We start from the raw sequence: 10,364 nt of genomic DNA, 5'->3' as shown, positions 1-10,364 counted from the left end.
AATTCCCATCACCCAGTCTCCATATCCCATCCCCTCCCCTGATAGCTTTCCCATTCTCTATCCCTCTGGGAGTATGGACCCAGGGTCGTTGGTGGAAGGTCTGGCTTCTGTAATTGCTTCCCTGCTGAACATGGGCATTGACTGGTCGATCCATACTCCCAGTCTGCCTCTCTCTTTCCCTATTAGGGTGGGGCTCTGGGGAAGCGGAGCTCTAGGACAACTACTATGGAAGCTGAAAAAAAAACCAAGCTCTGTAATCAGTAAAGTGGAGTCTAAATTCCAGCCTATGTCCAAGTATGAGGGGAGGTTGGTGTCCCGGTTTGAAGACACTCAGCAAGAGAGCAAATTCTCCTTTGTTCTACTTTTTCTGTTCTACTCAGGCCTTCTGGATGGAACCACCCTCAATAGTGTCACTCTGCTTTCCTCTTGGTGACAGTTTTGAAAGTTAATCTTGGGGAGTCGGGCTGTAGCGCAGTGGGTTAAGCGCACGTGGCGCAAAGCGCAAGGATCTCCCCCCTTTACCCTTCTCCCCACCTGCAGGGGAGTCACTTCACAAGCGGTGAAGCCGGTCTGCAGCTTTCGCCCGCTCTGTCTTCCCCTCCTCTTTCTATTTCTCTCCATCCTATCCAACATCGACGACAACAGTAATAACTACAATAATAAAAAAGGGCAACAAAAGGGAATCAATATTTTTTTAAAAAGTTAATATAAGAAAAAGAAAAATGAAAAGAAAGTTAATCTCATCCAGAATAAACACACCCAGAATAAAATGTAACCAAACATCCAGTACCTTGTAGTATAATATGGTTGGTACAAACAGGTAATCACGACAAATGAAAGAAAGTGTAATCATAACAGTATTTAATTAAATTATATTTGAATTTATTTAGAGAAAAAAGAATGTGTTTGTGTATGTGTATTTTTATCAGAGCACTGCTTATTTCTAGCTTATGGTGGTGCTGAGGATTGAACCTGCAACTTCAGAGTCTCAGATAAAGTCTTTCACATAACCATTATGCTGTCTCCCCCACCTCTAACCTGAGTTGAATTCAGAATAATTTATCTTCATGAAAAGGTAAGAAAATAGTGATTTATGGGGGTCCGGCGGCAACGTAATGGGTTAAGTGCACATGGCGCAAACTGCAAGGACCAGTGTAAGGATCCGGGTTCCAGCCCCAGACTCCCCACCTGCAGGGGAGTCGCTTCACAGGTGATGAAGCAGGTCTGCAGGTATCTGTCTTTCTCTTCCCCTCTCTGTCTTCCCCTCCTCTCTTCATTTCTTTCTGTCCTATTCAACAACAATGAGATAAATGGCAACAATAATAATAACCACAACAATGGTGAAAACAACCAGGGTGACAAAAGGGAAAAAATGGCCTCCAGGAGCAGTGGATTCTTGGTGTAGGCACTGAGCCCCAGCAATAACCCTGGAGGCAAAAAAAAAAAAATAGTGATTTATTTGTTAGCAACTGAATTCTATGTAGAAGCCCATGTTACTGAGAAATTTTAAAAAAGATAAAACAGAGAAATTGTAGGTTGTGTTTGGGTAGATTAGGTACTGTATTCCTCTGCACAGGCCTCCACTGATTGGAAGTCTCAAAAGTACCTTAGAAAAAAGAAGTTGGCAGCTGGGCAGATAGCATAAAGGTTACTTGAAAGACTCTCATGCTTGAGGTGCCAAGACCCCTGGTTCAATCCTCAGTAACATCATAAGCCAGAACTGAGCAGTACCCTGGTGTCTTATCTCTGTCTCTCTTTCTCATTAAAATAAAAATAAATAAAAAATATTTAAAAGAAAAAGAAAGTTGATATGAAAAGGCACATTAGAAACACTAGGATATAAGGAAGAATGAAGAGGAAGCAGAACAATTTCAATATGAGCAGAAGAATCAGAAAGAATCAGGACCATGTTCAACTTTACTTGACATCCCCCTCCCCCCAGCCTACCCTATATGCCTTGTGACATATGATATGCTCCTTACCAGGACTTCACTACTCTGGCCTGATTTTCTTTCTTTCTTTCTTTCTTTCTTTCTTTCTTTCTTTCTTTCTTTCTTTCTTTCTTTCTTTTCTTTCTTTCTTTTCTTTCTTTCTTCCTTTTCCTTTCCTTCTTTCTTTCTCTTTCTTTCTTTCTTTCTTTCTTTTTTCAGGTAGAAAGGGAGACACAGAAAGAGGACAAAAGGCCAAGCTACCATAGTGCCAAGAGGGCATAGCACTGATTCAAGTATTTGGAAAGTGAAAAAAATTAAAAGTCCAACTTTAAATTTTCTTATTTTCAAAGTTATTTTTAGTGGCTATACAGTTACCAATGAAAACACTTGGTGACTGAAAAGCATTAAGATATAAAGCAGATGTGGTCCGGGAGGTGGCACAGGCATTGGACTCTCAAGCATGAGGTCCTGAGTTTGATCCCCAGCAGCACATGTGCCAGAATGATGACTGGTTCTTTCTCTCTCTCTTTTTATCTTTTTCATAAATAAATAAAATCTTTAAAAAAAAAAAAAAAAGCAGAAGGACAGGGGTAGATTGCATAATGGTTATGCAAAGAGACTCTCATATCTGAGGCTCCAAAGTCCCAGGTTCAATCCCCAACACCAACAAAAATCAGAGGTAACCAATGTCCCCTAGAACCTCACCTCTCCAGAGCCCTATCCCACTAGAGAAACTGACACACAGCTGAGAAAATACCAAGCTCATCAGATAAATAAGGGACTACAAAAGCTGGAAAAGGACAAGAGTCTGGCTTACTTAATGGTGGTCTCTTTGTTCACCACCAGGCCACCCCCATCACTTAGAGCCCAAGTTAGGGAATCCTAGGATTCCCCTGTAGATAATGATGGTCCTAGACCTCTAACAGACCCCTATTTCCACCATCACTGGTCACTACCATCAAGAGTGTCACCATAAGCTCTTTCAATGGCCCCTCTGGGACCTTGCCCTCACTATAAAGTAAGAACAATTGGGACTGCTCCATTTTCTGAAGGAAGGCTGTCTCAGTCTACTGTGCCACTCAAGGAAGACTGTCCTGAAATGAGTGCAGCCTAAAATGTTCCCAACTATGACCATGGACTCATGTTTCCAGCTGTGACCATGTGAGCTATGACCCACATAGTCAACGACTGCCACCTCTCTAGATTCAAAGGAGGTCTCGAAACTTTACATCAGGCTCAACCTGACGCTGTTGACTGGCTACGGAAGAAGGGCAAACGCTAGAAGAAGAACCATGTGAGCTCAGACTGACAAAGACTCAGAGGTTATATAGGCTCCTGTGAATATACATGGGCCCTGGGTCAGATCAATGTGGTAAGTGGTTAACTGTATTTATATATTTTCTTCAAGTATGGAAGCTACTTTCTGCCTTAATCCAGCTTTCTAGCCCTATTTTCAACTGTGACTATATCTATTATTATTATTATTATTATTGATTTAATAATGACCTACAAAACCATAGGATAAGAGTGGTACAATTCCACACAAGTCCCACCACCAGAGTTCTGTATCCCGTCCCCTCCATTGGAAGCTTCCCTACTCTTTATCCTTCTGAGAGCATGTATCCAGGACATATTTGTGAGGTAGTCTGGCCAGGGAAGTCAGGTTGGTGTCATGGTAGCTTCTGCAGCTTGGTGACTGAAAAGCATTAAGATATAAAGCAGATGTGGTCTGAGATGTGGCACAGGCATTGGACTCTCAAGCATGAGGTCCTGAGTTTGATCCCCGGCAGCACATGTGCCAGAATGATGTCTGGTCCTTTCTCTCTTTTTATCTTTTTCATAAATAAATAAAATCTTTTTTTAAAAAGCAGAAGGACAGGGGTAGATTGCATAATGGTTATGCAAAGAGACTCTCATATTTGAGGCTCCAAAGTCCCAGGTTCACACCAACAGAAATCAGAGGTAACCAATGTCCCCTAGAACCTCACCTCTCCAGAGCCCTATCCCACTAGAGAAAGACAGAAACAGGATGGGGCCATGGATCCACCTGCCAACACCCCTGTCCAGCAAATAAACAACATACAGAAGCCAGAACTCCCACCTTTTGCAACCCATAAAGAATTTTGGTCCATACTCCCAGAGGGGGAGGAACGTTAGGGAAAAATGACCAGAGGGCTCTAAAATCCAATTCCATCAGGATCCAGAGAGAGAAGAGGAAAAAAGGAAAGACATTTGGAGGTAGTAATAAGTCTGACTGTGACTTAAAATGCAAGATAGGATAGGACCATAGGAAAAAACGGAGGACACCCACCTATAGGGGGAAAGCTTCATGAAGCAGGTGAAGCAGGGCTGCAGGTCTCTCTCTGTCTCCTTCTTTCCATCTCCCTCCCCTCTTGATTTCTGTTATATTAAATAAAATAAAAAGTTTAAACTTATAAAAAATACAGAAACTTATAAAACTTATAAAAAATACAGAAGAAGGCAATTATGTAAGAGTCCCCTGACAAAAAGAAAAAGAAAAAATGGGGGGAGGGAATATATATATATATATATATATATATATATATATATATATATATATACAGTTATAGATGTAATAGTCAACCCATATCTGTGACCTTTGGAGAATCACTGCAGTTTCCAGTGGAGGGAATGGGGACACAGAACTCTGATGATGGAAACAGTGTGGATGTATTTGCTGTTGAATGTAAAACATTAATTTCCCAATAAAGAAATAAAAAAAAAAAGGTGTGGAATTGTACCCCTGTTGTTTTGTAATTTTGTAAATCATTAATAAAAATAAAATTAAATAAATTTAAAACATTTTAGCTTACCTTTTAGAAACTTTGTTTCCACTTTAGGCATAAAATTAAATGTGATTTTATATAAATCTGGTACAGGTTGATGATGAGCAAGATTGACTGTCAGCTTTGAAATAATAATAACAACAAAAATCAGAATATGATTCTGAATGTCCATATATGATAGTGATTAAATTTATGTCACCCAGCACATTACTTTTTAGCATGACTTTAAAAGACTTTTGCAATAAAGAAATGGCTGTTTCTCCTTTGTTGGCTAAGAGATATCAAAGACCAGCAGCTAGTTTTAAACGTTCTGGCCAGCAGATGGCAGTGTTTCACCTTATTTAGTTAATTTAAGTGTCTCATTTGAAGTTAGGACTACCAGTAGTGTGGAGGGTAAATTTTATACTCTTTGACCTGTAGTTTTATACTCTGTGACCACAATAATTATTGTGACTACACTTGTATTTTTGAGAGCCATTTTTTAGCTCTTTGACATGTAAATAATTGTCAAGTAGGAGCTTGTCTATATTGAAAAAAACCACACATTTTCAGTCAAGTTGAACGCTCTTCTAAATTCTTCTTCAATTTGATATTTTCTTGGTTTATTGTAAACAATTATTCAGAGTGCCACAAAATATAAATCAAATAACCTATGATAAACCATTTGGATATTCTGACCAATTTTTAATGAATAATATAATCCACAAATTACAATATTGGTTTGATAAAAATATTGCAAAACACTGTCCTTTTATTATTAGTTTTATGTCTTTACTGGGGCTTCACTGGTTTTCCAGAGAGGAAGAGAGAGATAGAGGGAGAAAGGGAAAGACCTCACAGCACTGACACTCCCACTAGGACGATGGGGATTGGGTTCAAACCTAGATCCTAGGACAGGTGAGCTGTGGTGTCAGCCCAAGATACTGGCTTTAAAAAAAAAAATTTATTTATTTATTCCCTTTTGTTGCCCTTGTTGTTTTATTGTTGTAGTTATTATTGTTGTTGTCATTGTTGGATAGGACAGAGAAATGGAGAGAGGAGGGGAAGACAGAGAGGGGGAGAGAAAGATAGACACCTGCAGACCTGCTTCACCGCTTGTGAAGCGAACCCCCTGCAGGTGGGGAGCCAGGGGCTCAAACCCAGATCCAGTCCTCACGTTTTGTGTCACCTGTGCTTAACCCACGGCTCTACCGCGACTCCCGATACTGTTTTTTTTTATTATTATCTTTATTTATTGGATAGAGACAGCCAGAAATCAAGAGGGAAGGGGTGACAAAGAGGGAGAGAGACAGAGAGACACCTGCAGCACTGCTTCACCACTCACAAAGCTTTCCCCCTGCAGGTGGGGACCAGGGGCTCAAACCTGGGGCCTTGCTCATTGTAATACATGCACTCAACCAGGTACGCCACCACCTGGTCCCTTTTTTAAGATTTTTTTCTTTATTTTTTAAATATTTATTTATTTATTCCCTTTTGTTGCCCTTGTTGTTTTATTGTTGTTGTTAATTATTTTTTTTTTTACCTCCAGCGTTATTGCTGGGGCTCAGTGCCTGCACCATGAACCCACTGCTCCTGGAGTGGGTTCATGAACCCACTCCATGAACCCACTGCTCCTCCAGCCCCCCCCCCCCATTGCTGCCCTTGTTGCTGTAGCCTTGTTGTGGTTATTATTGCTATTGTTGTTGTCGTTCATTGTTTGATAGGACAGAGAGAAACGGAGAGAGGAGGGGAAGACAAAGAGGGGGAGAGAAAGATGGACACCTGCAAACCTGCTTCACTATTTGTGAAGCAACTCCCCTGCAGGTGGGGAGCTGGGCACTTGAACCCAGACCCTTATGCTGGACCCTGCACTCCGTGGCCACTTGCGCTCAACCCGCTGTGCTACCACCCGATCCCCATTGTTGTTGTTATTGATGTTGTTGGATAGGACAGAGAGAAGTAGAGAGAGGGGAAGACAGAGGGGGAGAGAAAGATAGACACCTGCAGACCTTCTTCACTGCTTGTGAAGCAACTCCCCTGCAGGTGGGGAGCCAGGGGCTGGAACCTAGATCCTCATGCTGGTCCTTGGGCTTTGTGCCACATGTGCTTAACCCACTGTGCTACCGCCCAACTCCCCTGATACTGGTTTTAATAGTATGAACTCTCCATAAAATAATATGGAGGCACTTAAAAACAAGAGGGCCCTCAAATTTCAAGCAGGGGGAAAAACCATCATGAATAATGAAGTACAGTAGTAAGTAGATGCATAATAATCAGAACCCTGTTTCTGTTATGATCGTGAACATTATGAGCAAAAGCAAACATTGTTAGTCAGTTTCCTCAGGTTATCTGATTCTTTAATATTTAAATAAGTTTTCTCTTTTAATACATACTTAAGTAACAACCCAAATAGACAAATCTATAAAACACCCCCTTTCCCAAACAACAAAACAAATGCCTCAAGCAACCCCTTTTGAATGTATTTATAAGAAGAACAGAAAAGGTCTCTAATTGGAACTTTCTAAAAGCATTTCTCCCCAATTAGAGTGCAGTAATGACTCTAAATGGCACTGTCTGAAGGACAGCTCATCAGTTAATTATAAGGAGTTCTCTAAATTGAGGAGTGAAGGACGACACTAAATTTCAATCAGTGCGGATAAATACAGCTTGTCATTATTCACTTGATATTTTAGACCATCCATCTAAAGAGGAAAAAATGGGACATAAATATTGTCTTTTCTCAGAGAAGAACCATTATGAAAATAAAAGTGAATATTTACCCAAGACTTCCGTTCAGGTCTGGCGCATGGTTTTTATAGTCATTCGATTCCCATGGTCCCCAGAGACTGTCATTTGCTTGCCCAGTTTATTTTCCATCTGGCTCTTTCAAACAAGGACAAAACAATATGGCGTTTCTATTGTTGTACCTAATGGTCTGGGAAAATGGATATAGACCCTGTTCTGACTTAAAAATATGCCAAGAGAAGCATTAATACTTTCTCTTTTCTTTCCTTTTCTCTTCCTTCCTTCCTTTCTTTTTAGCATTCCGATTTGGTAATACATAACTTAAAATTCTACCATTTAATTCTATTTACTACTGAGACAATTCTACCTGTCCCAATTTAAATTACTTGGAATGAACTGAAAAGCATGCATGAGGAATGGTTGCCAATAGGGAGTCTTTATTCTAACAATCTTCCAAACCTGCTTTTGTCCATTAGTTTTAATTTTCCTCTTTAATTTTTCATAAAAGCTCTATTTCAACCTCCCTTCCCTTAAAGCGATGCTTTGTTCATCTCTGTCCACAGCATTTTCAATCATGCCGAATGCAAACATGGCCTTTGTTTACTTATGGTCAATGATACCCCCAGGACCTTTATTTTCTGCAATGCCCTTATACTCATGCATTTAGGTTGGGAGCAGGCTGAGCTTAGCAGGAGTCCTTCATGTTTGCGTCTCTGCTCCCCATGGAGTTCTCTGTACATGCCTGGGTCCTCTTCCATCTGGCCTCTGCACAAAGGCTTCATCCTGCATTAACACAAGTCTTTGTTTTATAGAGGAGACACTTTATCTGACACAGAATACATATGAAGCACTATCATGTTGCAGGAGAACCTAATCTGACTTCTTCTTCTTCTTCTTCTTCTACTTCTTCTTCTTCTTATTATTATTTGAACTCTAACTTGACAGAGGTATGCTTTTGCTTGCAGCAAAGATTAAAGAAAGGCAAGGACTTTAATAATTATGATAGTTCTAAAACAGAGCTACAAATAAGTCGTTATAAAGGGTCTGATATTTCCATATCCACCATTACAGTTCATGGGCTTACATGGTTTCAGTAAAACTTTTAAATGTTTGCTGTGTTTTTGTAATTATCAGTGGAAAACCCTTGTGGGATTTTCAGCAGCAGGGCATGAGGAACACGACATGGCTTGGTTTGCATGCTGCTTTAGGCACAAACTTTTTTGCAATGGATTTCCCCCAACAGAAAAAAAAAAGTGCCTAATCATTGATTTTAAAAATGTAGAACTTTGGGAGTCAGGCGGTAGCACAGTGGGTTAAGCGCAGGTGGCACAAAGCACAAGGACCGGCATAAGGGTCCCAGTTCGAGCCCCCAGCTCCCCACCTGCAGTGGAGTCACTTCACAGGCGGTGAAGCAGATCTGCAGGTGTCTTTCTCTCCCCCTCTCTTCCCCTCCTCTCTCCATTTCTCTCTGTCCTATCTTACAACAGCGACATCATCAACAACAACAATAAAAACTAAGACAACAAGAGCAACAAGAGAAAATAAATAATTTTTAAAAATGTATTAACTTTGTCTTCTTTGGAGCAAAGCCTCCCATGTGCATGATCTGACCACTCCCAGGTCAACTTTCCTTTTTTTTTTTTACTCTTGCTGCCAGGGTCTTAGCTGCCATTGCTTCTGGCAGACTATTTCTTTCTTTCTTCCTTCCTTCCTCCCTCCCTTTCTTTCTTTCTTTCTTTCTTTCTTTCTTTCTTTCTTTCTTTCTTTCCTTCTTTCTTTCTCTTTCTCTCTCTCTTTCTTTCTTTCTTTCTCTTAGTAGTGAGTGAAAGACAGAGGTACAGAGGGAGAGACACAAGAGAGATACCACTTTGGAAGGCCCCTGTGCAGGCGCGGTTTCATTTTAATGCATTTCTCCTCATATCTGAAGATAATAGCCTTTGGACAGATGTCCAGATATCTTATTATCTTATTCGGGAATGGTGTGTGTGTGTGTGTGTGTGTAAAACAGTTGTTGCCTCAGGGAAGCAGAGATTGTGCCCCCCTCCCCCACCTGCCCACTTAAACTGTCCCTTGTTATGAGCAGTACTGAACCTATAGGGAATCCTTAAAAAGGGGTAAAACTTGCCAAAAGCAAAATGACTCAAAATACACACCACCACCACCACCACCAACGACAACAACAAAAGGGAAAGGAAACAGCAAATCCAGTTTGCTTCATCTTCCAAAGAGGAAGTTCAGAAGCTCGTGCTGAAGGTTGCAGGGCCAGGCACCTGCAGAAGGACATGTCCCACCTAGTGCCAGCTTGGCGCCCCATCCCGGTCTGCACCGCTCAGCCGCTCCGGGACAATGGGGACCCGACAGCAGAGGGAAAGAGCGATGGCTCGTCAGCTCCGGCTGACCAGAGCGCGTGTGGACCGCAGCAGTGTAGACAGCCTTTGCGGGGAGGAGCGCGGCTGAGCCAGCTGCCGGCGGAGGTTCAAGGTCACCGCACTGCCTCCTCTCGGGGCCGGTGGGCCCCAGGGCCCCTCCAGGAGTGCTGGCCAACGGGAGCCGGCGGGGCCGCCCTCAGTGCTCTTGTCCACGCTGCCCGGCGGGGGTTGCCCGTACATCCCTACAGGCTAAGGGCATCCCGGGGTCTTTCTAAAACCCTGGAACTAGGTGGGTGGGGGCTGCGTTAGAACCCGGGCGCGGGGTTCCTGGGGGTCCGGAGCGGGGATTCAACGGGGCGAGGGGCCGTCCAGAGAGGGGGTCCCCAAGAGGGCAGGAGCAAGCGGTCCCCGAGGTGAGTCTGAGGGCGTAGGAATCAGGGTTCAAACAGTGGGGGGGGGGCAGGAAAACTCCAGCTCAGGGACTCCAGCAAAAAGGGGGTACAGCTAGCCTGGAGAGATCGGGGAGCGGCGGG

This window comes from Erinaceus europaeus, chromosome 3, assembly GCF_950295315.1.
Source record: "Erinaceus europaeus chromosome 3, mEriEur2.1, whole genome shotgun sequence".
Lineage (NCBI taxonomy): Eukaryota > Metazoa > Chordata > Mammalia > Eulipotyphla > Erinaceidae > Erinaceus > Erinaceus europaeus.
Note: the sequence above shows the minus strand (reverse complement) of the source record.